Source organism: Gorilla gorilla, chromosome 8, assembly GCF_029281585.2.
Source record: "Gorilla gorilla gorilla isolate KB3781 chromosome 8, NHGRI_mGorGor1-v2.1_pri, whole genome shotgun sequence".
Classification (NCBI taxonomy): Eukaryota; Metazoa; Chordata; class Mammalia; order Primates; family Hominidae; genus Gorilla; species Gorilla gorilla.
The window spans coordinates 42,015,579-42,038,949 of record NC_073232.2 but is presented as its reverse complement, the minus strand read 5'-3'; the positions used below and the strand labels follow the sequence as shown (position 1 = coordinate 42,038,949).

Below are 23,371 nucleotides of genomic sequence, written 5' to 3'. Positions count from 1 at the left end.
CAAGCCTTTCCAGATAAATACCAGGTCAGTGTCTACAGCTGATGACAGAGCAGAATATCTGAAAAATAATACTTCTTCGGCCAATGGACTGCCAGTGACTATTATTTAGTGTAAAATACTGTATTACATATGTGTAATTTTTTAAATTGCAGTGTTTCACATCGAAGCAATTAAATATAAAAACCAAATGTTTATTCAGCTTAAAGGCAACTTAGAAATACTGATCCCAGATAGAAAGATGCTTTAGTCCCAAGTCCGCTGTTCTAAAATGCCACAACTAAACCAACAAAGGGATCTTGAAGCATAATAAGTGTTCATACCTTTTCAGCTATACCTCTGCTTGTCTTGAATATAAAAACCTAAGCTGCAGTTACGCCACAGCACAGAATGTGTTATATTTTACATCACTGAGCCTTAGTTTTACAAATGGTAAAAAATAGGGAAGGTAAACTGAGGTTTTCTTAAGGAGCTGTTACATCCAACAGACTCATGAAAATCTTTGCCAAATGTCCCCGGTACATAGCTCCTCCCCACTGATGGGCTCAACGGGGAGAAGCTATGCACATGTCTCAATTTGCATATGCTCAATGGCAATACAGGATTCCTAGGATAAAGTAAGGGATATAAATGACACAGCACACTGAAAAGACTGTAATGTTACTTCAGAATGTTGCAAAATAAAGATCACAGATGAAAGTTTTAGTTCACTGAAGCATGTAGTCATGTATATTTCATTTGTGTGTTTTAAAGTCTTATACTGCTTACATCCTTTCTTTTTTGTTTGTTTTAAAATAATTATATTTGGCTACAAAGATCAATAACAAGGATGATGTCAGTCCAGGTTGGACAGGCAGTTCTGGGGCAGATGTTCTTGCAGTGTTTTTTTTTTTTTTTTTTTTTTTTTTTAGTATTTATTGATCATTCTTGGGTGTTTCTCAGAGAGGGGGATTTGGCAGGGTCATAGGACAATAGTGGAGGGAAGGTCAGCAGATAAACATGTGAACAAGGGTCTCTGGTTTTCCTAGGCAGAGGACCCTGCGGCCTTCCGCAGTTTTTGTGTCCCTGGGTATTTGAGATTAGGGAGTGGTGATGACTCTCAAGGAGCATGCTGCCTTCAAGCATCTGTTTAACAAAGCACATCTTGCACTGCCCTTAATCCATTTAACCCTGAGTGGACACAGCACATGTTTCAGAGAGCAAGGGGTTGGGGGTAAGGCCACAGATTAACAGCATCCCAAGGCAGAAGAATTTTTCTTAGTACAGAACAAAATGGAGTCTCCCATGTCTACTTCTTTCTACACAGACACAGCAACAATCTGATTTCTTTTTCCTTTTCCCACACTTCCCCCCCTTCCACTTGACAAAACCGCCATCGTCATCGTGGCCCGTTCTCAATGAGCTGCTGGGTACACCTCCCAGACGGGGTGGCGGCCGGGCAGAGGGGCCCCCCACATCCCAGACGGGGCGGCCGGGGAGAGGCGCCCCCCACCTCCCTCCCGGAAAGGGCGGCTGGCCGGGCGGGGGCTGCCCCGCCGCCTCCCTCCCGGACGGGGCGTTATACTGCTTACATTCTTATGTGGGAAAATATATCTTGTTTGGGCTTTCTGGATGAAATATGAACAGGCAAAACTAAAAATAATTTTACAACCCAAATCACCAGATGTTAATGGCTGGTAATTCAACCGGAAATCTGAAAGACAACATCTATTTCATTGTGATACCAAATATCAGTGACAAGGAAGATTTTATTTGTGGTATTTAAGTGTAGTCCTCTGGAACAAATGACTTGGTTCACAGGCAGCACGCCCTCTGCTGAACTGCCATGGCCTGACAGCCTGTCTTATTTGCCAAACTGTTCATTAGGTTTGGCAATCTTCACCTGTGCCTCCAGCTTATATTTCAGCAAATAATACATTATCAGTCTGCTTTTGTCATCTTCTGCAGTGAGCTTCCAACACTCCTTTAGCATATGGTGCTCCTGCATCTGCAATCCTTCAAACATACCTTGTATACATGTCATTATTTTTCAACTGTCAATTCAGCTTCCAGCTTGGAGGCTAGCCTAGCTTAAATAAAGCAAAAATACAAGACAGAGAATATGCAAAGTAAGTCCTGCATTGTAAATATTAAGTGGGCTGACCAATCATTTAATTAACATTAAAAAAGAATACATTCACCATACAAATTTAATATTTAAATATTGATTTCAGAGCATATTTTGGAGTGAGGCACAGGTGACAATAGAGCAGAGGATTCCTCTCCCAATTGTCTCTGACTTATCCAACCTTTGTTACAGGTCAGAGAGTTCTCCAACTTATAAATAAACAACAGAGATAATGTGGCAACAAGGACACAGAGACGTACTGAGAGTACTGCTCAGCTCTCTGCCTAGGCCTGATTCTGCTGATCCCTGACAATGAGCGCTGTGAAATTTACAGCAGATCAATACACATACACACAAACACACAAATGAGATACTCCATGGGCAAAAAGCACCAAAGATATACAATAAAATGTCTGAAAGACCATAAAACAACTTCTGATGAAATGCTGTTTTCATTTTGCAGAAGTAAAATATTCACCACCAACCCTATAATTAGCTTAAAAATTACACTAAGTACAGTAATTTTGGATCCCATCTCCAATTCATACCTTATCGGCATGTAACAATTACATTGCATCTACAACAAAGCTGGAATAGACTTTATATGCTGAATACAACTTGTACAGTAAGAAGGTAATTTTCTGAAATACTGAGAATACAACATTTGTATGCCACACTCTACTTCACAAGTTAAAAGAAAATACAATCATTTCTATTCTCAAGTGTATTGAAATAAAATACAGAAAAGAGTATTCTAATACCAGTTAACATTAAGAGAATATATCTCTAAACCAAAGATCTTGGATCTTCTAGAAAGACAAAATCAACCTGTATATACTTGGGTAAGAAAAAAAAATTAAGAGATCAAGAAAGGAGAGAGGATGTTAGCATAGAATCATCTCCAAAAATGGCTTTCCGATGCATTCGACCAGTTTTCAAGTCCATTTGTTTTTCCTCCTTTAGCATCAACAGCCTATATTACCAAGGAAATGCAAAATAATCCAATTTGTACATTAACCAGCTAATCTAGAAATGGCAATACAGTCAATGAAAATACAAAGAAATAGAAAAATGTCAAGGAATTGTTTAAGATGTTTAAGATGATATAGCACAGGGAAAACATGATCTGATAAACACTGGAAGAGTTAAACTCAGGCATGGTTTCCTAACACCACACTTCAAATGAACTTATAGAAAGAATAAAGGAATAATCCTCTAAAAAAAAATCTAATTTTAGAAAAAAAGTGCTCAAAAGGAAAGTTAGCATTTTGTACATCTTTTGGAAAGCTGATTAATTTCTAAGCTAAATGATGCTTAAGATGATCCTTAAGAGAAATGGCTGAGTCCAGGCCCAAGGCAGAAAGAGGGCAACATAAGCCTGGATACTTTTGTTCTGTGAGAAAGTAAGAAATGCTCAAAGATTAATAGAGACAGTTGAAAGGACACAGGAGACAGGCTGAAGGCTCCCACGGCCAAATCTGGGACAGCATAGGCATCAGAAAGAACAATGACAGTGATGGAAAATAACCCATGGAATAAAATGCAAGTGCATTAGTCAGCAGAGATACCGAAATAAAAAGGAGAAGTGAAAGCTCTTTGTTAAAAATGCCAGCTAACAAACGTCGGAGGAATGACAGAGGAAGAACATCCATTTTAAGTCACCAGTGCCATAACTGATAAAGAAGATCATCAGGAGGCTAAAATCACTGGATAAAAGAAAACTATACGAAGCTATTTAACATACCACGATATATAAAAGTATGAAAACATAAATTAGAAAAAATGAAAAATTGTACCACAGGAGATGAATAAGTTGGAATACAGCAATAATAGGCCAGCCGTAGTGGCTTACACCTGTAATCCCAGGACTTTGGGAGGCCAACGCAGGAGGATTGCTTGAGTCCAGGAGTTCGAGGCCAGCCTGGGCAACATAGTGAGAACTCGTCCCTAGAACAACAACAAAAAAATATTAGACGGGAGTGGTGGTGCACTCCTGTAGTCCCAGCTACTTGCGGGGCTGAAGAGGGAGGATCCACTTGAGCCTGGGAGTTCAAGGCTGCAGTGAGCCAAGATCACACCACTGCACTCCAGCCTGGGAGACAAAGTGAGACCTTATCTCAAAACAAAACAAAAAAACCACAGTAACAAAAAAAACACCAGTAACAACAAAATGACAACTACATAAAGACTGTATAGAAAACAAAATGCTCAGAATATAGAAATAAATTATGTATTTTACCTGTAACTATATTAGAAGAGAGTATTCTTGTAGACAAGGATGACCAGAAGGATATGCAAAAATGAAAATAGCTAATAACACTCATTATGTCAGGAACTTTAGTACGTAGTTTGTGCACGCTGTAACAAATTACATACTAGATTATCTCAAAATTTTCAGATACATTTTACTGGGAGTCATAAACTAATACAACAAAACCAATGTTTTGCAAACATCCACTATGTATAAAGGTATACAAATTCCCAAGAAAGGCTGAAAAATAATTCACATAAGCCACACATCAGTGGAAACCTACCCATAGGAGATAATACAACATAATCTAAATAAAACTTTCAGAGACAAGGCATGTGGCTTCTGGACAGCCACAAACTCCCTGTTTCTGCTCTACTGTTTTGGCCACCAAAAGAAAGCCACGTGTCCTCAGGTCTCTTAAAAAACAAAAAAGCAACCTATGGAAGATGGCGTGGTATTTGAGGAATATTTGGGGTCTCTTGAAAAATGCATCCTGTATTTTATTTCAAGAAAAGACTCCCTCATAATGTCAGGTAAGTGAAGAGCCCTCAGAGACACATGCACACACAAAGAAAAACAAAACAACATAGAATGAATCCCACCAAAATGTGTTATGATGGCAGAATTATGGGTGATATGATCTGCTGTAATATATATTTTTATTAAAAATAGAAAAAAAGCAGACTTACCCTTGATTATCTATAGCCTCTGACCCAAGTGGCTTGGAATCAGAAAACAACATCACTCGACTTGAAGCCATCTTGGCATCAATGGTGGAGTGGGTGGAGATGAGACTCTGGACCAGCTCATGGGTGGGCCCCACCTCGTCCTGTCAAGACCACCAAGAAAGGGCACATGAGGAAAGCACAAAGATCCTGGAGAGACACTGGTTTCACTCAGTTCTCAAAATTATCTTAGACACATTTCCTGAGAACCTTTCTTAATGCCTCAAAAACCAGAGAAGAAAATCCTTATAACAAAGCTTGAAATGGATCCCCATCTCCATTAAACTTTTCCAAACCTCAGTGAGTATATAACCTGATAACCTAAACACCTTGCTAGAAACATCTCAGTTCCAATCCTACAACAATGCTAGCTTTTCTAACATTTTAAAATAACCCTGATTTTAACCCAATAAAATTCCACTTCAGAACTAAAAATATTGGAAATCCACTTTAAAATAAAGAATGAGGAGACCATTGTGAATGAGAGAAAGAAAAAGACCAATGAGAGCTGGAAAGCACACTGATTTTGTAGAAACGGAGATAAGCCGGGCAGGTGCCACACTGGCAGCAGTGCCCATGCTGGGGCCATGGATCAAGGAGGCATGGAGGACAGGACTCTTCTGCTTGGTACAATGAAAAAATGGTATTCTTTTTATTCTACATATTGACAATATGCATTTGGGCCTTTATTATAAGTACGAGAGAAAAATCTTCAATAAATAAAAGCTGAGTATATTACTTTTTTAAATTAAAAAATAGATTCAGAAAGAATAATGAGAGTTCAGAGCAATGACTCCTGCCTCACTGATGCCTGAAAACCGTGGCTGCCACCAAGGTCAACATAGACAGCGTCTTTGTCATACAGCACACCCCCAACTCCAAAAACAGGTGCATAAACCAGCTGCTCCTTCTTATTTAAACAGCACTTCTTTTGTTGTTCAGGAAGAGCACAAGGGTCTGGGAGGAAACTGATGTCACTCATGGCAAAATCTTCTACCCCTGGAAGACAGGACCCAAAAAGCCAGCTTCAACTGACAAGAAGTCAGTAAGTATCTACTGTTGACTAGGGGGGTTAAAAACGATGCACACTCCAAGGGCTTAAACCATGACCCTAAAGAAAGGCATTGTGCCACACTGGAACAGTGGCCCTCTAGCTACAAGACAAGAGGTCAGAGAAGAGGCATTTGGTAACACCTTTGCAGGCCTACACATAGCTGGCTTACTTTTAAAACCTCCACCAAGGCCATCTTCCCTTGTTTGGTCATTTTTCAGTTTTCCTGAGAAATGAAGCCATCCCAAGAATCCCATGTGTGATTCTAGCATGTTCTACAACAAGAGAATACCTGGCATGTGAATTTGGCTTTTATTTTTCAAGTGCGCTCCTCTTAAATAACCGTAAAGTAACATCTGCTGGTCACATTTGATGTTTGTTTGGATATCTTCTGGGTTTGTCAAATCTTCCACCCTAGAAAAATAAACTCAATCATACAGCAGAAATGAATGCCAAAAGTTCCTATACCTCCTTTCATGTGTCAGTGACTCATCACACTCTTGTCCACTAAGCACATTGTTTAGAAAACTAGAAAATACAGAAATAAGGAAGCACCATTCACCATCCACCAGAGGAAAAGGGGCAGGCACACAACTGTGTCTCTAGGCTGAAAGTGACATTCATTCTGTAAGACACCAGACAGGGAGATGACGTCCACCTGGGGTCAGGGAAGAGTAAAGAACATATTCAGAAAATCCCTTTCTGGAAGAAGGTGAGCCTGTGCTCTGGGATTTGTACAGTGGCTTGGATTCTGGCAGGTGGAAAAAGGGTATTCCAGGCTGAGAAAACCACAGCACAAAGGAAGGAAACTGAAGGCACACACAAAGGACTCAAGCACCCAAGCACGAAGGCAGCATCACTGAAATCTGAGGCTGAACATAGGATGGGGCCACATCCTGTGGCCTTAAACGCTTCCAAGTCCTCCCACTTTCCTTAACATCTCATAGTTAATTTACTCCCAAAGGCACAGCATCTTTGAGCAATGATATCAGTAGACATTTTCCATCCACTACACTTCTACCCCCACTATTCAAATAGGCACAAAATAAATCCTGTCACTGTTCTTTTTCTAGCCTTTTTAGCTTTGAAATATATGGTCCAGGAATTAAAAGTTTACAATCACTTTTTACCTGTCTGCCAGGATATAAGGATGAGAAGTCTGCCATGTGAGAGGCCTAAACTTCATAACTGTAATAAAATGGCCCAGATTGTGCATTTCTTGGTTTTGATATTCTCCATGCACCATTCCAGAAAGGCAGAACAGCTTGGCAACCTAAACATTAAAGGAAAATTAAAAATTAAATTTCATCTAAATTCTTGTCAACACTGCAACAAAATAAAAGCTCTAAACAAGAAGCAATCCTAAGAAGGGAGATTTCCAGCAAAGCCACTGTCCTGAGGCTTCCAGAGCCTTGCTGGCTTCTTTCAGGACTTATTAGAACCACACAGAGGCAGACTGCTCTGCAGCTGAGCAGGGGCATCCATCTAAGTATGGTGAGGAGAGGGAGGTGAGGCCTCTGAGCACAGAAATGGTTCTGTGGCTGATGGACCAGAGCAGTATGGAAAGGAAGGGGCAGTGCCTGGTCCTGTAACTGGGAGAAACTTCTGATGTACTCCATTAAGTCCCAACCCCCAAACACCCAGACACTGCCTGGTGCAGCAGGTACAGAGACAAATGAGATACACCAAGAGGCCCAGAATAACCACTCTCTTGAGGGAAACCTTCCAGAGACTGGGAACACATACACAAAGGGAATTCAGGAGGCAAATCCTAGAGAGACGTTTAGTAATGTCTCTTCAGTCTGTTTGTTTGTTTGTTTGAGACGGAGTCTCACTCTGTCACCCAGGCTGAAGTGCAGTGGTGCAATCTCAACTCACTGCACCCTCTGCCTCCCAGCTTCAAGCAATTCTCACATCTCAGCCTCCAGAGTAGCTGGGATTACAGGTGCGCGCCACCACATATGACTAATTTTTGCATCTTTAGTAGAGACGGGGTTTGGCCATATTGCCCTGAGCTCGAAACTCCTGGCCTCAAGCGATCCACCCACCTCTACCTTCCAAAGTGCTGGGATTACAGGCATGAGCCACTGTGCCCAGCCTCTTCAGTCTATTTTAAAAGGATTATACTGTTAGTATCTAACAATTATTTCTCTTCCTACCAGGTAAACTTCTGTCCAGAACCTGTGTTTTAATTGCTTCTTTGTCTTCTTCAGTTGCTTATTGTGTTTGAAGAAGTCGAGGTGGGTGAGAACTCCCATAATTTTAGGAAAGCCATGTACCTGACGGATGTTTAGAAACTCAAACGTTTCCATTTCAAACCCAAAGCTGGCATCTATAAGCATCAGTACCTACAAGCAGAACACATTATTTCTCAGAGAAACTACCAAAACAGACCACCTACACTAGGGGTTGGCAACTGGCCCATCGACCCAATCCAGCCCATCACCTGTGTTTGTAACTAAAGTTTTATTGGAACATAGCCACATTAATTCATTTACATATCGTCTATGGCCGCCTGTGCACTACAACTGCAGAGCTAAGTAGCTGCAAAAGATATGATCCACAAAGCCGAAAATATCTACTATCTGGCCCTCGACAGAAAAGTCCCACTCCAGACTAAATCAAATGACTACACAGGCATCACCCAGAGAAACCACCACCCTCTGACTTGCTCTAAAAGGCAACCATAAGACAAGGCCACTAGGATATAAACATCCATTTTAAGAATTCTAATGCATGAGAAGTAACTCAGAAAAGGCTGGGTCTAACCAGGCCCTACCTAAGAAATCCTAATTTAAAGAAATGAAGTTTTCTATAATGTATTTTTAAGCCAAATAACAGGTCTCTGACATCCAAAGAATGGGAAGAAAGTGATAATCAATGAAATATATTTAATATGTACAGAAAACCAACCTCTTCTTTCAATGTCCTCACAAAAAAAAAATCTGCTTTTTTGCTGGGAAGTAGGCAGTGTACACCTCTATCTTGTATGTTAATTTGTATAACTCAGTTGCTCAGGAATTTCTTTAAATAGCTACCAGTTTAGAATTAAGTCAAAAAACAGTAAGATTATGATGAATGGTAGTCTATAAGAAAATATAAGCAGATAAGACCAATTTTTAAAATTAAGACACTTCAAAGATGCAAATTTCAGAATTGATTCCTGGAAACTTCTAGTTTTAATATTAAAGATAGTTCTGTTTTTATCTTTCCATGGATAACTAAAACTAACAAAAAATGGAAACAGAAATGCCCATCTTTGATTAAACTAGGAAACATTCAAAACCCGAAACCACAGAATATATGAAGTTGGGCTTGTAGGAAAGCACAGATGCCTCTGCAGACCGAGGCAGCAAGCAGAGCTCTCCAGCAACACTGGACCAGCTCAAAGAATAAGTGGAATATCCTCACACCACATCTGATGCCACAGAGTGCCAAGGGGCAAGCAGCTGGTTGTAGGATCAGGAAGAACAGGGAGCAAACAGTCCCTCGGCTGCCAATCTTTGTCATCTAAGCCAGTGTTACTCCCATAATCCACACACACACACACGTATACACCCAAATCCACATATTGTTTGGGCCTTTGCTGTACTCAGGAGGCTTTGACAACCCAGAGCAGAGCAATCAACATAAGCTAAGCTAAATAAATTATGGTGCGTCCACAGAATGGAATATTATATTAAAAAGAAGGAGGCAGAGCTACAGTACTTACTGATTATATACCTCCAAGATATATTACATGAAAAAAGCAAAGCACAGAACAGTGTGTAAAATAAGCTACCATTTGTGTTTTTAAATGGTGGCATGTGTGTTTATATGTATCTGGAAGGATACTGCTCTGCAGGGACCTGAGAGACCAGCCGTTAGAGCAAGGAAAAAGAAAATGCGCATTGTGTGTACCCTGCATTACAGTTAGAGTGCTTTACCAAATGTGTGTGCTCCTTTTGAAAATCTTAAAAAGATTTACATAGGCATCTCTCTCAATGATGGTTAAGAGACTGGGAAGGGGAGCAGGGAGGGAGGGAAAAAGAGGGAAAGGTTAACAGGTACAAAAATACAGTTAGATAGAATAAATTCTAGTGTCCAACAGCACAATAGGGTGACTATAATTTATTACATAATTCAGAACTAAAAGAATGAAATTGAAATGTTCCCAACACAAAAAAATGATAAATGTTTGAAGTGACGGATATCTGAATTACCTTGATTTGATCATCACACATTGTATGCTTCTATCAAAATACTACACGTACCCCATAAATATGTACAACTATTATGTATCCATAATAACTAAAAATAAAAAAAAGTAAAGGCATCTCTTAATATGTCTTTAAAATTAGAAACTTGCTACATCTTAAATAAAAGAGAAACAAATGACTTCTATGAACTATTCCATCATTTCAAGTATACAAGATTTAGTAATCTTTACACAACTTTACATTAATAACACTTATTTTTACTAACAGTAGCATTATATGTTCAAAATTTGAATGTTATTTAGTTTTCTGACATTACAGACATTATAATGGCACGACTTTAAAATCTGTATTACTTTTTACTTTATATTTTAGGAGTCTTCCTGGGCCAAAGTATAAAATCTGTAGCTCTAGAAAAAACTAAATAAAAATGAAAAAACCAAGGTATCTGTCATCCCACACTTCCTAATCAATATGGCTTATTTTTTTGCTTTTTTTTTGAGATGGAATTTCGCTCTTGTTGCCCAGGCTGGAGTGCAATGGCAGGATCTCGACTCACCACAACCTCCGCCTCCCGGGTTGAAGCAATTCTCCTGTCTCAGCCTCCTAAGTAGCTTAGATTATAGGCATGAGCCACCTCACCCAGCTAATTTTGCATTTTTAGTAGAGATGGGGTTTCTGCATGTTGGTCAGGCTGGTCTCAAACTCCCAACCTCAGGTGATCTGCCCACTTCAGCCTCCTAAAGTGCTGGGATTACAGGCATGAGCCACTGCGTCTGGCCTTTTTCTTTCTTTCTTTTTTTTTTTTTTTGGTAATTTGTATTTTATTTTAGTTAATTTAAAAGATAGTTTAAAAAAAAGATAGTTAATAGAATATCAGAAATAGTGAACATTATCATTTCCATAAATGCAAGAGCGTGTACATTTTTCCACACACTGAGTACTATCTAGATTTTCTATGATAAACTCTGACCACTTCTTCAGGCAATTCATGTACTTACTTATTATCACTAAGGATAAAGGTTCTAGAACCATTAGGAACAAGGGTCCCATCTTCACACAAGTTACTTAACTGCTGGGAGGCTCTATTTCATCTTATGTAAACTACAGATAATACCTACTCACCTCAAGGGTGTATCAAGGGTTTATGTAAGCTAAATTTGTAGAAAGCAGTTAGCACAGTGCCAGGAAGGGTCCAAGAAGAAATGGTACTTACTATGATATATTTGTAGGTATATATGTATGCATGTTAATGAGTTCTTATTAGCTGTGTTCATTAAAGGTTTTCTCTATCCTGTGATTTGCTTTTAGATTTTGGAATACATTTCATTGTACACATTCCATTTGTATTATTAATATAACAACATTTATTACTATTATTATTATCATCAATTCAATCACATCTATTGTATCCTTGATGATGACCATGATTCCTTTAATAATCATAAAACTCTCTTCCCTTCATCCTGGAGTAAATAACCTATCACAATGCTGTAAGTCTCCATCAGCACCCCAGGCTGCCCCTGCTCACTTACCAGATCTGCTACTTTAGCCAGATAGATCATGTTAATGTCACACCCACATTCAATAACGGTGAGTCTGCGCTTTTTACCTATAAGTGAAAAGATGAAAATTTTACTTTAAAAAGACCCTGAAAAAACTCTAAGCATCAACTCTAACTTTCGTTTTTTAACTGTATCCAGTAAAACACCATATACGTTTACAGGAGTGTACCAGAAGTTCATATTTACCGGTAAAATAAAATAAATTCCATCCTGTTTTTCTTGCTGTGTTCTAAATTTAAATAATATCCAAAGTCTACCCAGATGAATACAAGTGCTTAAACAGGGAAAATTCTGACTGGACAGGCTCCATGATAACCATGATCCTGCTGTTCAGCTGTAGGCCAATGTCTTTGCCTCTATCAAAACTTCCCATATTCCCACTATCACTAAAAACATCCTCAAACATTATGCAACAGAATATTCATAACGATAATCATTTCTAAATTAAGGTAAAAAGAAAACGGTCAAGAAAATATGGGCAGGGCACAGTGGCTCACGCCTGTAGTCCCAGCACCTTGGGAGGCCAAGGCAGGTGGATCCCTTGAGCCCAGGAGTTTTGAGACCAGCCTGGCCACATGGGGAAACCCCATCTCTACAAAAACAAAAAAGAAAGGAAAAAAAAAAGAAAAATTAGCCAGGCGTGGTGGCATCCACTACTCAGGAGGCTAAAGTAGGCGGATTGCTTGAGCCTGGGTGGTTGAGGCTACAGTGAGCTGTAATCATGCCACTGCATTCCAGCCTGTGCCACAGAGTAAGACTGTCTCAAAAAAGAAAATATGGATGCTCCAAAGATAAAGAAAAGCCTCAATCCAACTATATTATTGCAATAACAAGAGACTTGAGTGTACATTGCCATTCTACCACTGGAAGTTTGTTTCATCTTTCCTCAAACTTGGAAAGGTCACCATCTCCCAAAGCAGACAAATTCTCACAGGAAAAAGAGAAAACGCGCACTTCCACCAGCATGTGGCTTCATAAGGGCAAGGATGTGCATGCACCTGGTACATAGGAGGTACGTGCTGTCTGTTAAATGATATGTTCACAGTGACCAGGCCTGCTACCCACTTCCAAGGAACATGCTCAGCAAAGCCATAGAGCACTCAGGATAAGATATGTATCACATCCTTATCTCTGGGAACTTACCCTTTTCTGAAGTTATAGCTAACTTAGTAAAAGTATAAGAGAGGTAACATGATATGACAAAATTTAACATGTTCCACTCAAGAAAACAACAAACACGTGCATGTCCTTCAGATGACAATAGCCACGCCAACTCTGTGTCTGTGGTGGCATCTCCTACCTGACATGATCATCACAGGGCCTCTGATCTTGGTCAACTTCTGCCGGGTGAAGTTCCGAATGAGGCATTGTATCAAAGTGCTCTTTCCAACTTTGGAGGCCCCGTCACCACTACCACTATTGGTGGGGGCTCTAGTGGAGTTCGATCAACCACTGGAATATGATGCTTTTTTGTCTTCAAATCCTGAGTCCTATTCATTAAAAAAAAGAAAAAAGTAAACTCACTTTCAAAATAGAGAAAAAGGTATCAACCTTATAAGTAGAATTTTCTTAGTATACTTATAGATATGAGTACTTTAGTATATTTTATAGAGTACAACAGACAATATATAAATATAATGAACTTGTCAATTATTAACTTAACTTCTCACCCCCATCCAAATAATTGCTATTGGATAAAGACGTAACAAGACGACTTCAATAGTATATAGCGTTGAAAATTGAACACTCCTTAAATCTGACTGTTTTATGGGTGATTTTAATAGTTTTTTAAAAACCAAAAGGTAAATACCGAGGCAGTGCATCATAATGGATAAGAGCAGAGGCTCTGGAGTTAAATTTGGCTCTCCTACTTACTGGTTATATGATTGGAGGTAACTTGTTTTCTTGACCTCAGTTTTCTTGTCCATAAAATGAGGGCAAGAATGATTCCTACTCTGGTAAGTCTGCTGGAAGGATTTAGTTGAATAACGTTTAAAGTACACTGCTAAGAATATCACAAGGACTCACTAAATAAAGCTATGTTAGTAATAAATATTGTAATTTTTGTATTTTATATTACAACTTTGTAAAACGTATCCAGAGGGAAAAAGCACACTTATCACCATAGAAACATTTTAAAGTTTAGGAAGAAACAAATTCTATAAATTCTTGTATCTTGGGCAAGAAACACCAACCAGTGTGCAGATGCTGGAGGCAAGGCAGCTTCTATAGCAAAGCCTCTCATGTTTTGGTAAAAGCCACACAGCATGCATCTCCATGTCCTTTGGAGCTGGACTAGACTTGTGAATCCAAATGTCACCTGTGAGAGGCTCCTACTATTTAAAAAGAATCAATGGAAGCAGCATCGGACTGTAGCTAAACATACCTGTGAAAGGATCGAGCCATCCACACAGCAGACTGAACTGCAAAAGCTTTGGGATTTCTCTTCCAGGCATCTTCTTTGTCTCCTAGCTGGAGATCCTGCAGATGCCGCTTCCTTTTCTTTGCAGCTTTGGGTCCACTATTTTTCTTTCTTTGTTTCTTCTGGTCCTTAGTCTCCATAGTGGCTATTTACCAATAACAAGTAATTCTAATCTACAAGGAAGAAGTTTGGGGTAAGGAGGTGGGAGAAGCATTTTACAATCCAGGCAATACCCAGGGAAAAAACATTAAATTTTATTTATTTCTTTATGAAGAGATGATATATTTGTTCACTGAACAAGGGTAGAAACTGCTTAACCCTCCCCAATTTCATTTATCTCTGTTATGCTATAAATTAGATGAGTTACCTCTGCTAAGGGTACATTTTATGGTTAAGTTACTTTTTATTCATCTTAAGTGTCAACATCAGCAGTATCCATTTCTGCAAGGATGGAAATATTCTATATCTGTACTTTTCAGCCATTTAGTCATTAGCCACATGTGGTTACTTAAAATGTACTTAGAGAAACTGAAAAAATGAATTTTTAATTAATTTTATTCCAACTCTAAATAGTCACATGTGGCTACCATACTGGACAGCTCAGACCTAGATATCAACTGGACTAATGAAGTGGTTTCCTAACTTAAATTAAAACTTAAATTGTAATAAAAAATTTAAAACGCTTTTATGAACTTCCAACATGATCACAGTATTACTTTTAGTACCTGCTGACTCTGCAAAACTCCTAAATTACAACTCTTCTACATACATTTGAAAAATAGCAATATCTGTATGTGTGAGATATGACTGGTTCTAGATGATGCCTGGAGACCCCATGGACTGACAGAGACCCAGTGATTTCTGAGGTACCTGGGAATCTGTGGCCAATAAATTGGTAATCAGTGAATTAGTGAGTTTTTCAAGGATATCCAGCTGCATAAAATCTGACAGCTCGATTGGAAAAAAGCGGGGCAGGGTGCCATTTCATTCAATTAAGGTCCTGTGTTCATTCCGTTTAGTAAATGTTTGTGTCTGTCTATGATGTGCTAGCCACTGTGCCAGTAAATGGATATAGCTATGGTCTGACTTGCAGAGGAAATCCAAACTATTATCTTCCGTGCCATGCAATAAGGGCTACATTGCAAGGCTGCACAGGGTGCTACTGGGGCACATAAGTGAGTCAGAGGCTTCCCACAGACACACACACGAGCGGAAACAGAAAGTCTTTATATATCACCATATGTCAAGGAACACTGGCCGGCAGTTAGGAGAGCTGGGCACTAGGAACGCTTTGAAACCGAACAGCTGTGTGATTTCCGAGGTTATGTTGCTTCTCTACTATATTTTAGTTCCGAACTTGTACTAATGTTTCTCTCCCTTTTCTTCTTGGGAAAAGCACAATTTGGGGTCAACAGATTCGGCTCAGGTCTAAGTCGCCGGCCGGGACCACGTCGCCAGGAAACGACGTCCCCCCGACACCTTCCCTCCCAGTCCGGGCTCTCTGCAGCAATTCATCCCGTCACTCTCCCAACGACCCCGGGCACACCTCCGGCAGATGCGAAATATGCTGCTCCTCAGGAGGAAAGATGACCCGGAGGACAGCGGGAGGACCTTCCCACTCGCGATCTTCCCAGTGCCCCAAAGCCAGGGACCCCACTGCCGCCTACCCCAGCCCGCGGCACCGAACCTGCTCACAACTGCGACTCCTCAGGTCGGATCGGACACCACCGGAAACGGAAATTCACCGTCGCGCCGACTCTCCGGAGGGAAACAAAAAGGCAGAAAAAAGAGACCGGCGCCTGGACGACTTTCAGGGGAGAGCTGGAAGAAAGACTGTCAACAGCTGAGTGCGGGCGCCGGCGCCGTCTACGCAGTGCGTTCCACCGGGTCCGCATCCCTCCCGATTCCGCCCCACCCCGCCCTCGGAACTCGCTGCCTCAACTCCCGCGGTGGGACTCCGGAGCAGCGTACACCGCCCTCGCCTTAGTCCTCCCCAAGGCCAGGGCAGCTGTGCGGCCTGGCGCGGGTTACTTGGTGTGGTGCGGCCTGGCGCGGGTTACTTGGAGTGGTGCAAAAAGCCAGAAGGAGACACATTTGGTCCTGGCCACTCCGGAGTCACCCAAACCAAAAGGTAAAAGGAACATACAAAAGCCTTCTGGAAAGTGTAAAAAAATTCATTGCACAGTGATTTTTGTCTTGTGAAATCATAGTTACTGTTATTAGCAGCTTTTTTAAACGTTTTATATTCATTTTTTATGGTGTTCTGACATATGAGCTGCTTCAAGTGTTTTTGGACATAGCTTGGGTGTAAAATGTAAAAAGTGGATATTTTCAATTTGTAGCTTTCTTTTTTGAAACTTACTGAAGTTTGTTCTAAATATATCCCCTTCTTTCTCACCTACCCCAACATATTTTAAAAAAAAACACCACCAGATATCCATTACAGCATTGATGTGAGTGTAGATGAAGTAAAAACTTTGGCTTCCCTGATGACATACAAGTGTGCAGTGGTTGGTAAGTGATCGCCTTTCTTGCTACCTAATGAGAACTCTGGGGAAATATGTTTACACACATGGTTACTGTTAAGATGCTATAGAAATATACCTTATCAGAACTGATTTTTTTTAAGTTGTCCTCTTTAAGACCTGCATCATTTTTCAATTAGTCTAAATTAATATATAGCCTTTTTTTACGTGAGGGATTTTTTTTTATAGGAGCTTATTGAATTTTAAGTCTAGATCTTTGTTTTCAATTCCTCAACATATTCTATAAATAAGACCAAATTATAGTAGAAGGATAGTAAATAAGCTATTATCTTTTAGAAGTTGTAAAGAGCACTGATTAACTCTATATTAGAGACCCCGCCCCTGCCTTGGCTGCGCGGGCCCCCACCAAAGGGCCTATGGTCGGCGCAGCCAAGCTGGCGAGGGCAGCGCGGTCCCCCGGAACGCCCCCCGAGGCGAGCGCTAACGAGGTCCGGCACCATGTGCTAGGTCACTCCCAGTGCAAGACCACACTTGGGCCATCCGAGCAACCCCTCCTCACTTCAGGGGTCACCCTCCCCACCACCCATTGCCCCACCATGGCCGGAGACCGGCTCCCGAGGAAGATGATGGACGCCAAGAAGCTGGCCAGCCTGCTGCGGGGCGGGCCTAGGGTGCCTGGTCATCTACAGCCGCTCCTTCCTGGAGTACAACAGCTGGCATGTGCTCAGCTCCGTCAACATCTGCTGCTCCAAGCTGGTGAAATGGCGGCTGCAGAAGGGCAAGGTGACCATTGCAGAGTTCATCTGGCTGGCCACACGCAGCCAAGTGGAGGCCATTGAGCCACAGGATGTGGTGGTCTATGACCAGAGCACACGGGACGCCAGTGTGCTGGCCGCAGACCGCTTCCTCTCCATCCTGCTGAGCAAGCTGGACAGCTGCTTCGACAGCGTGGCCATCCTCACGGGGGGCTTCACCACCTTCTCCTCCTGCTTCCCCAGCCTCTGCCAGGGCAAGCCTGCTGCCCTGCTACCCATGAGCCTCTCCCAGCCCTGCCTGCCCGTGCCTAGCGTGAGCCTGACCCTCATCCTGCCTCACCTCTACTTGGGCTCGCAGAAAGACGTTCTGAACAAGGATCTGATGACACAGAATGGAATAAGCTACGTCCTCAATGCCAGCAACTCCTGCCCCAAGCCTGACTTCATCTGCGAGAGCCGCTTCATGCGGGTCCCCATCAACGAAAACTACTGTGAAAAGCTGCTGCCCTGGCTGGACAAGTCTATGGAGTTCATCTGTAAAGGCAAGCTGTCCAGCTGCCAAGTCATCGTCCACTGTCTGGTCGGTATCTCCCACTCTGCCACCATCGCCATCGCCTACATCATGAAGACCATGGGCATATCCTCCGACGACACCTACAGGTTCATGAAGGATAGGCGCCAGTCCATCTCGCCCAACTTCAACTTCCTGGGCCAGCTGCTGGAGTAGGAGCGCAGCCTGAAGCTGCTGGCCACCGTGCAGGGGGATGCGGGCGCCCCCTCAGGGACGCCGGAGCCTCCGCCCAGCCCTGCGGCTGGGGCCCAGCTGCCATGGCTGCCACCACCTACCTCAGAAAGCGCTGCCACCGGGAGTGCAGCTGCCAGGGAGAGCGGCCTGAGCGCGGGCGGGGAGCCCCCACTGCCCCCCACGCCCCCAGACACCTGCGCGCTGCAGCAGGGCCTGCGCGGCCTGTACCTCTCCTCTGACCGCCTGCAGGACACCAACCGCCTCAAGCGCTCCTTCTCGCTGGACATCAAGTCAGCGAACACCCCCGGCCAGCGGCCCAACGGCCCCGACCCGACCCCGGCGAGGTCCCAAAGCTCTGCAAGCTGCACGGCCCGTCGGGGCCACGCTGAGCCTACCTTCGCCCAGCCTGGACAGCCCGGATGCCGCGCGCCCACGGCCCTGCGGGCTGCCCAGGCCCCCAGCCGGCTCCCCGCCCCCCGCGCGCTCCCCCGCGCACAGCCTCGGCCTCTCGGCCTTGTCGGCGCCCAGGCTGCCCGGCCCTGGCCAGCCGGCCCCGGAGCCTGGGCGCCACCGCTCGACTCCCCGGGCACGCCGTCGCCCGACGGGCCCTAGTGCTTCAGCCCCGAGGGCGCGCAGGGGGCGGGCGGGGTGCTGTTCGCGCCCTTTGGCCGGGCGGGCGCCCCGGGACGGGGCGGCGGCAGCGACTTGCGGCGGCCGGAGGCAGCAAGGGCTGAGTCCCGGGACGCGCGGACCAGCTGGCCCGACGAGCCGCCCCGGAGACGCAGATTAAGCGCTGCAGCTGCCAGATGGAGTTCGAGGAGGGCATCCTGGAGGGGCGCACTCGCGGCGAGGAGCTGGCCGCCATGGGCAAGCAGGCGAGCTTCTCGAGCAGCGTGGAGGTCATCGAGATGTCCTGACCCCTCCGCTGCCCTCAGCTCCGCTGCCCACAGCCAGACCCGTTATAAATATATATTATATATAATGCAAAGAAAGGTAAATGGTTTTACTTTTATTTTTATCGAGAAGTAAATATTTCTATTTTTTATTTATTTAAGCTATTCATTCTGGCAATGATTTGGCAACAGTGCAGGTGGTCCTCGAGCTCTATTTTTACTGTCTGGTATTTAAACTGAAACATACCTTTCTAAGCAATACGAGGCCACCTTCAGTCGCAAGGTGGGTGCTAGGCCTGGTGCCCCTCCCAGTTCCCCCACCCCAGGAAACACTGCTGACACTTGCAAAGGCTGCCGAGCTTTTGTGCACTTTTTACATAAGAAAAAGGATAAAAAAAGGAAAAAAAAAAAAGCTTATTTGCCACAAACAGCCGCAGAACCCCCCCCCCCCCCACCTTCTTCCTTCCTTCAGGCTCTGCCCCAAAGCCGTAGGTTGGGGGAGCAGGAGCTGGTGTGCCCCAGAGATGCGGCCAGCCCTCCACCAGCTCCAGGCACCAAATCTTGGTGGCAGGGAGGGCACCCCGCTGCCCGTTGCCCCAGAGCTGTTCCTTCTCAAGGGAGGACAGGCATTGGGCCCCATGGTGCCAGGATGTTGAGAGGGGCTGAGGAATAGAACAGAGTGTGTAGGGGCTTGGGGCAGGGGGTTCTGGAGCGTCAGATGAGGTGGAGCCCAGGGGAGGATGGGGGTGTTGTTAATGTCCCCAACTCCTGCCAGAGCCCCAGTCCAGCCACTGGTGGCTCAGAAAGGCCATTCCCAGAGGGCTGTGGCCCTCCCTTCTCCTTTGCCCCTGCCCCCAGAACTACCTGCCAGTGCAGGAGAGGAGCTTGGCCTCCGGGGGTGACGCAGGAGTGGGGCCTGGCTAGCCTGTGCTGGCTCCACTGGGCGGGGAGCCCTGGACCACCAGGTATGCGGAGGGGGTGGGCTTAGGGTCCTGTTCCAGGTCCGTCCCCCACCTAGCAAGTCCCCAGGCAGGACTTGGAAACCAGGTGTGCCCAGCAGGCTGAGGGGCTCCATGAGCAGGTGCTGCTTCGCACAGGAAGTTCAGGCGCCAGCCAAGTCCCTGTGCTTCTGGGGTAGGCCTGCTTCACTTAGGGAGCGCTGCCCTCAAGGCAGATAAAGCCCTCTCCTTTGCCCCGACCTGCATGGGGGCTTCTCAGGAGACAAACTCCCGTGTGCCCCTTTCCCAGGGCACTCTCTCTCTAGACAGCATGCCAGCCCCCAAACACAGGTGGCTTTTGGGCCCAGGTGGGTCAGCCTGCTGCCCCTGGCCCATACCCTCTCAGGCCATTGGGACCCCTGCCTTTCAGATGTTCTAGGGTCTAGGAGTGGACCAGTCACCCTGGGAAGAGGCCAGGGCCTTGGCAGGAGGGGTGGCCCAGGCAGGACCCAGTCCTGAGTCCTGGAGCAGGGCCAGGGAGGCGCCCACCCCACCCTGGCCAGCCGCCCTCTCTGCTGTTTGTTCTATTTGTTCTTCTTTTCACCCATAGCCTTGTGTTCCTGTCATCCCTCCTTTCAGCAAAAGTCCTTTTCCCATTCCCTCTGTCCCCACCAACTGCTGTTCCCCAAGAAAATAAGCTATCATTGTATTTGCAATCTATGGATTAGAGGTTGAAGTATTTATTATTGGTTAATTATTATTAATTATATAAAATATATATATTAGAACTTGGCTAGCCAATTTTATTGAACAATTCCTGTTCAATAAAATGTTGTTTAAAGTACAGTTTAGAAAACGATGGTAGGTTTATTTCTTGAACTTTCAGAAATTCAAGCTTAAAGCATCACACGTTTTTCTAATATTGTGTGGCGTTTTCTGTCATTTTACTTTTTTAACCTTTATATGGCATAGCAACCATCAGCCTTGTCTTTCAGATGTGCCATTTAGGGGTGCTAAAGCTGGTGTTAAGATCAATCCCAAGAACTATACTGTAAATATGAGAGTGATACTTGGTTTTTTTTGTTGTTGTTTTTGTTTTTCTGAGACAGAGTCTTGCTCTGTCGCCCAGGCTGGAGTGCAGTGGTGCAATCTCGGCTCACTGCAACTTCCGTCTCCCGGATTCAAGCGATTCTCGTTGATTCAGTAACTAGGATTACAGGTGCATGCCACCATGCCCAACTAATTTTTGTATTTTTAGTAGGGGGGGGGGGGGTATCAGCATGTTGGCCAGGCTGGTCTTGAACTCCTGACCTCAGGTGATCTGCCTGCCTTGGCCTCCCAGAGTGCTGGGATTACAGGCATGAGCCACCGCACCCAGCCTCAAAGTGATATTTGTGCACACAGTGCATTTATGAAGGACTTGAAATTACTGGGCTTCTCTGTATCCCCCATATCAGTGAGATCAATGGTCCCCATTGCTTTTCAAATGGAATGAAAAAAGTAAAGAATTAACTCATTGAGTGTTTTGCCATATAAAGGTCACCTACTTTATATCCTTTATCATTTTGTTTTGTTTGGTTTTGTTTTTATGAGTCTTGTTTTATTTTTTTGCTTTTTGTATTATTATTTTCTTACTTATTAAAAAGGTAATTAATATTTTCATATTGTTAGACACTTAAACCCATATTTAAGAATTACTGTGATCTAATTAATCAGGCGTAGTGGTGCGCACCTGTAATCCCAGCTACTTGGGAGGCTCAGGCATGAGAATTGCTTGAACTCAGGAGGCAGAGGTTGCAGTGAGCCGAGATTTCACTGCTGTACTCCAGCCTGGGCAACAGAGAAAGACTCTGTCTCAAAAAGAAAAAAAGTATTACTGTGATCTGAAGTTTTTAAGTCAGGATCTCATTCTAGACAAATATCTTAACTAAGCCTATAAAAACCTTACTTTTTATCCTGTCAGTTCCAAGCAAATTCAAACTGGTTGTCACAATGCTTTACATAATACTAAATTATCTGTATACAAACATAAACGCGTATGATTTTTATTCTCTTTAAAATTCACCATTTACATGGAATATAATTATATTTCAATTAATCTTAATTAAGATTTAGTAGGCCAGGCGCGGTGGCTCACGCCTGTAATCCCAGCACTTTGGGAGGCCGAGACGGGCAGATCACGAGGTCAGGAGATCGAGACCATCCTGGCTAACATGGTGAAACCCCGTCTGTACTAAAAAATACAAAAAAAAAATTACCTGGGTATGGTGGCGGGCACCTGTAGTCCCAGCTGCTCGGGAGGCTGAGGCAAGAGAATGGCGTGAACCCGGGAGGCGGAGCTTGCAGTGAACCGAGATCGCGCCACTGCACTCCAGCCTGGGTGAGAGAGCAAGACTCCATCTCAAAAAAAAAAAAAAAAAAAAAGATTTAGTATATTTTTCAGTGGGGAATTAATAGAATGGGAATTTGAGTCCTAGTTCTACTATCCTGTTTTTATAATCTACTTTTTTGATCCCTTATTTCCTCACCTTTAAAATGGCAATGCCTACTTTATGAGTTGTTCTAAGGATTACAAGAGAAGACATATGAGAATGTACTATAAATAGAAAATAAGATGCTAGCTATAATCTCAAGCGATTTTTATATCTTTTTTTATTTTTATTGTTTTCTTATTTTACAGGATAATGAATTGGAAAAGATCACAAGGAGGTTCACCATGGAGCTAGCAAAGAAGGGCTTTATTGTGTAGCCACATAGATTTTGGTATAAAGTGGGAACATCTAAAAAAATCTTTTTTTTTTTTTTGAGACAGAGTCTCGCTCTGTCACCAAGATTGGAGTGTAGTGGTGCGATCTCCTCCATCTCCCGGCTTCAAGCAATTCTCTTGTCTAAGCCTCCCGAGTAGCTGAGACTATAGGCATGTGCCACCATGCCCAGCTAATTTTCGTATTTTTATAGAGATGGGGTTTTGCCATGTTGATCAGGCTGGTCTTGAACTCTTGACCTCAGGTGATCCACCCATCTCAGAATCCCAAAGTGCTGGGATTACAGGCGTGAGCCACTATGCCCGGCCTCCTACTATTTGTAATAGGAGATAGGGTCAGATAAGGGAATAAAAGCAGGCTGCCCCAGCCAGCGGCAGCAACCAGCTCAGGTCCCCTTCCACACTGTGGAGGCTTTGTTCTTTCGCGCTTTGCAATAAATCTTGCTGCTGCTCACTCTTTGGGTCTGCACTGCCTT

General features: G+C 43.6%; 1 protein-coding gene and 3 pseudogenes across 1 annotated transcript in view; 3 read left to right on the top strand and 1 right to left on the bottom strand.

Moving 5' to 3' along the window:
* The window catches only part of LOC101143777 (ribosome biogenesis protein BMS1 homolog), a 31,064-nt pseudogene extending 15,087 nt beyond the window's left edge, over nucleotides 1-15,977 (bottom strand).
* Nucleotides 15,978-16,745: 768 nt separating this feature from the next.
* Nucleotides 16,746-23,371, top strand: part of SEC24C (SEC24 homolog C, COPII coat complex component) — a 41,014-nt gene continuing 34,388 nt past the window's right edge. The window contains exon 1 of the mRNA XM_063709983.1: nucleotides 16,746-16,828. The gene's annotated coding sequence lies outside the window, so the exon portion shown is untranslated. The remainder of the gene's footprint in view (nucleotides 16,829-23,371) is intronic.
* On the top strand, nucleotides 16,823-23,349 carry LOC115936013 (dual specificity protein phosphatase 8-like; annotated as a pseudogene).
* LOC101144148 (uncharacterized) lies at nucleotides 19,718-23,349 on the top strand (annotated as a pseudogene).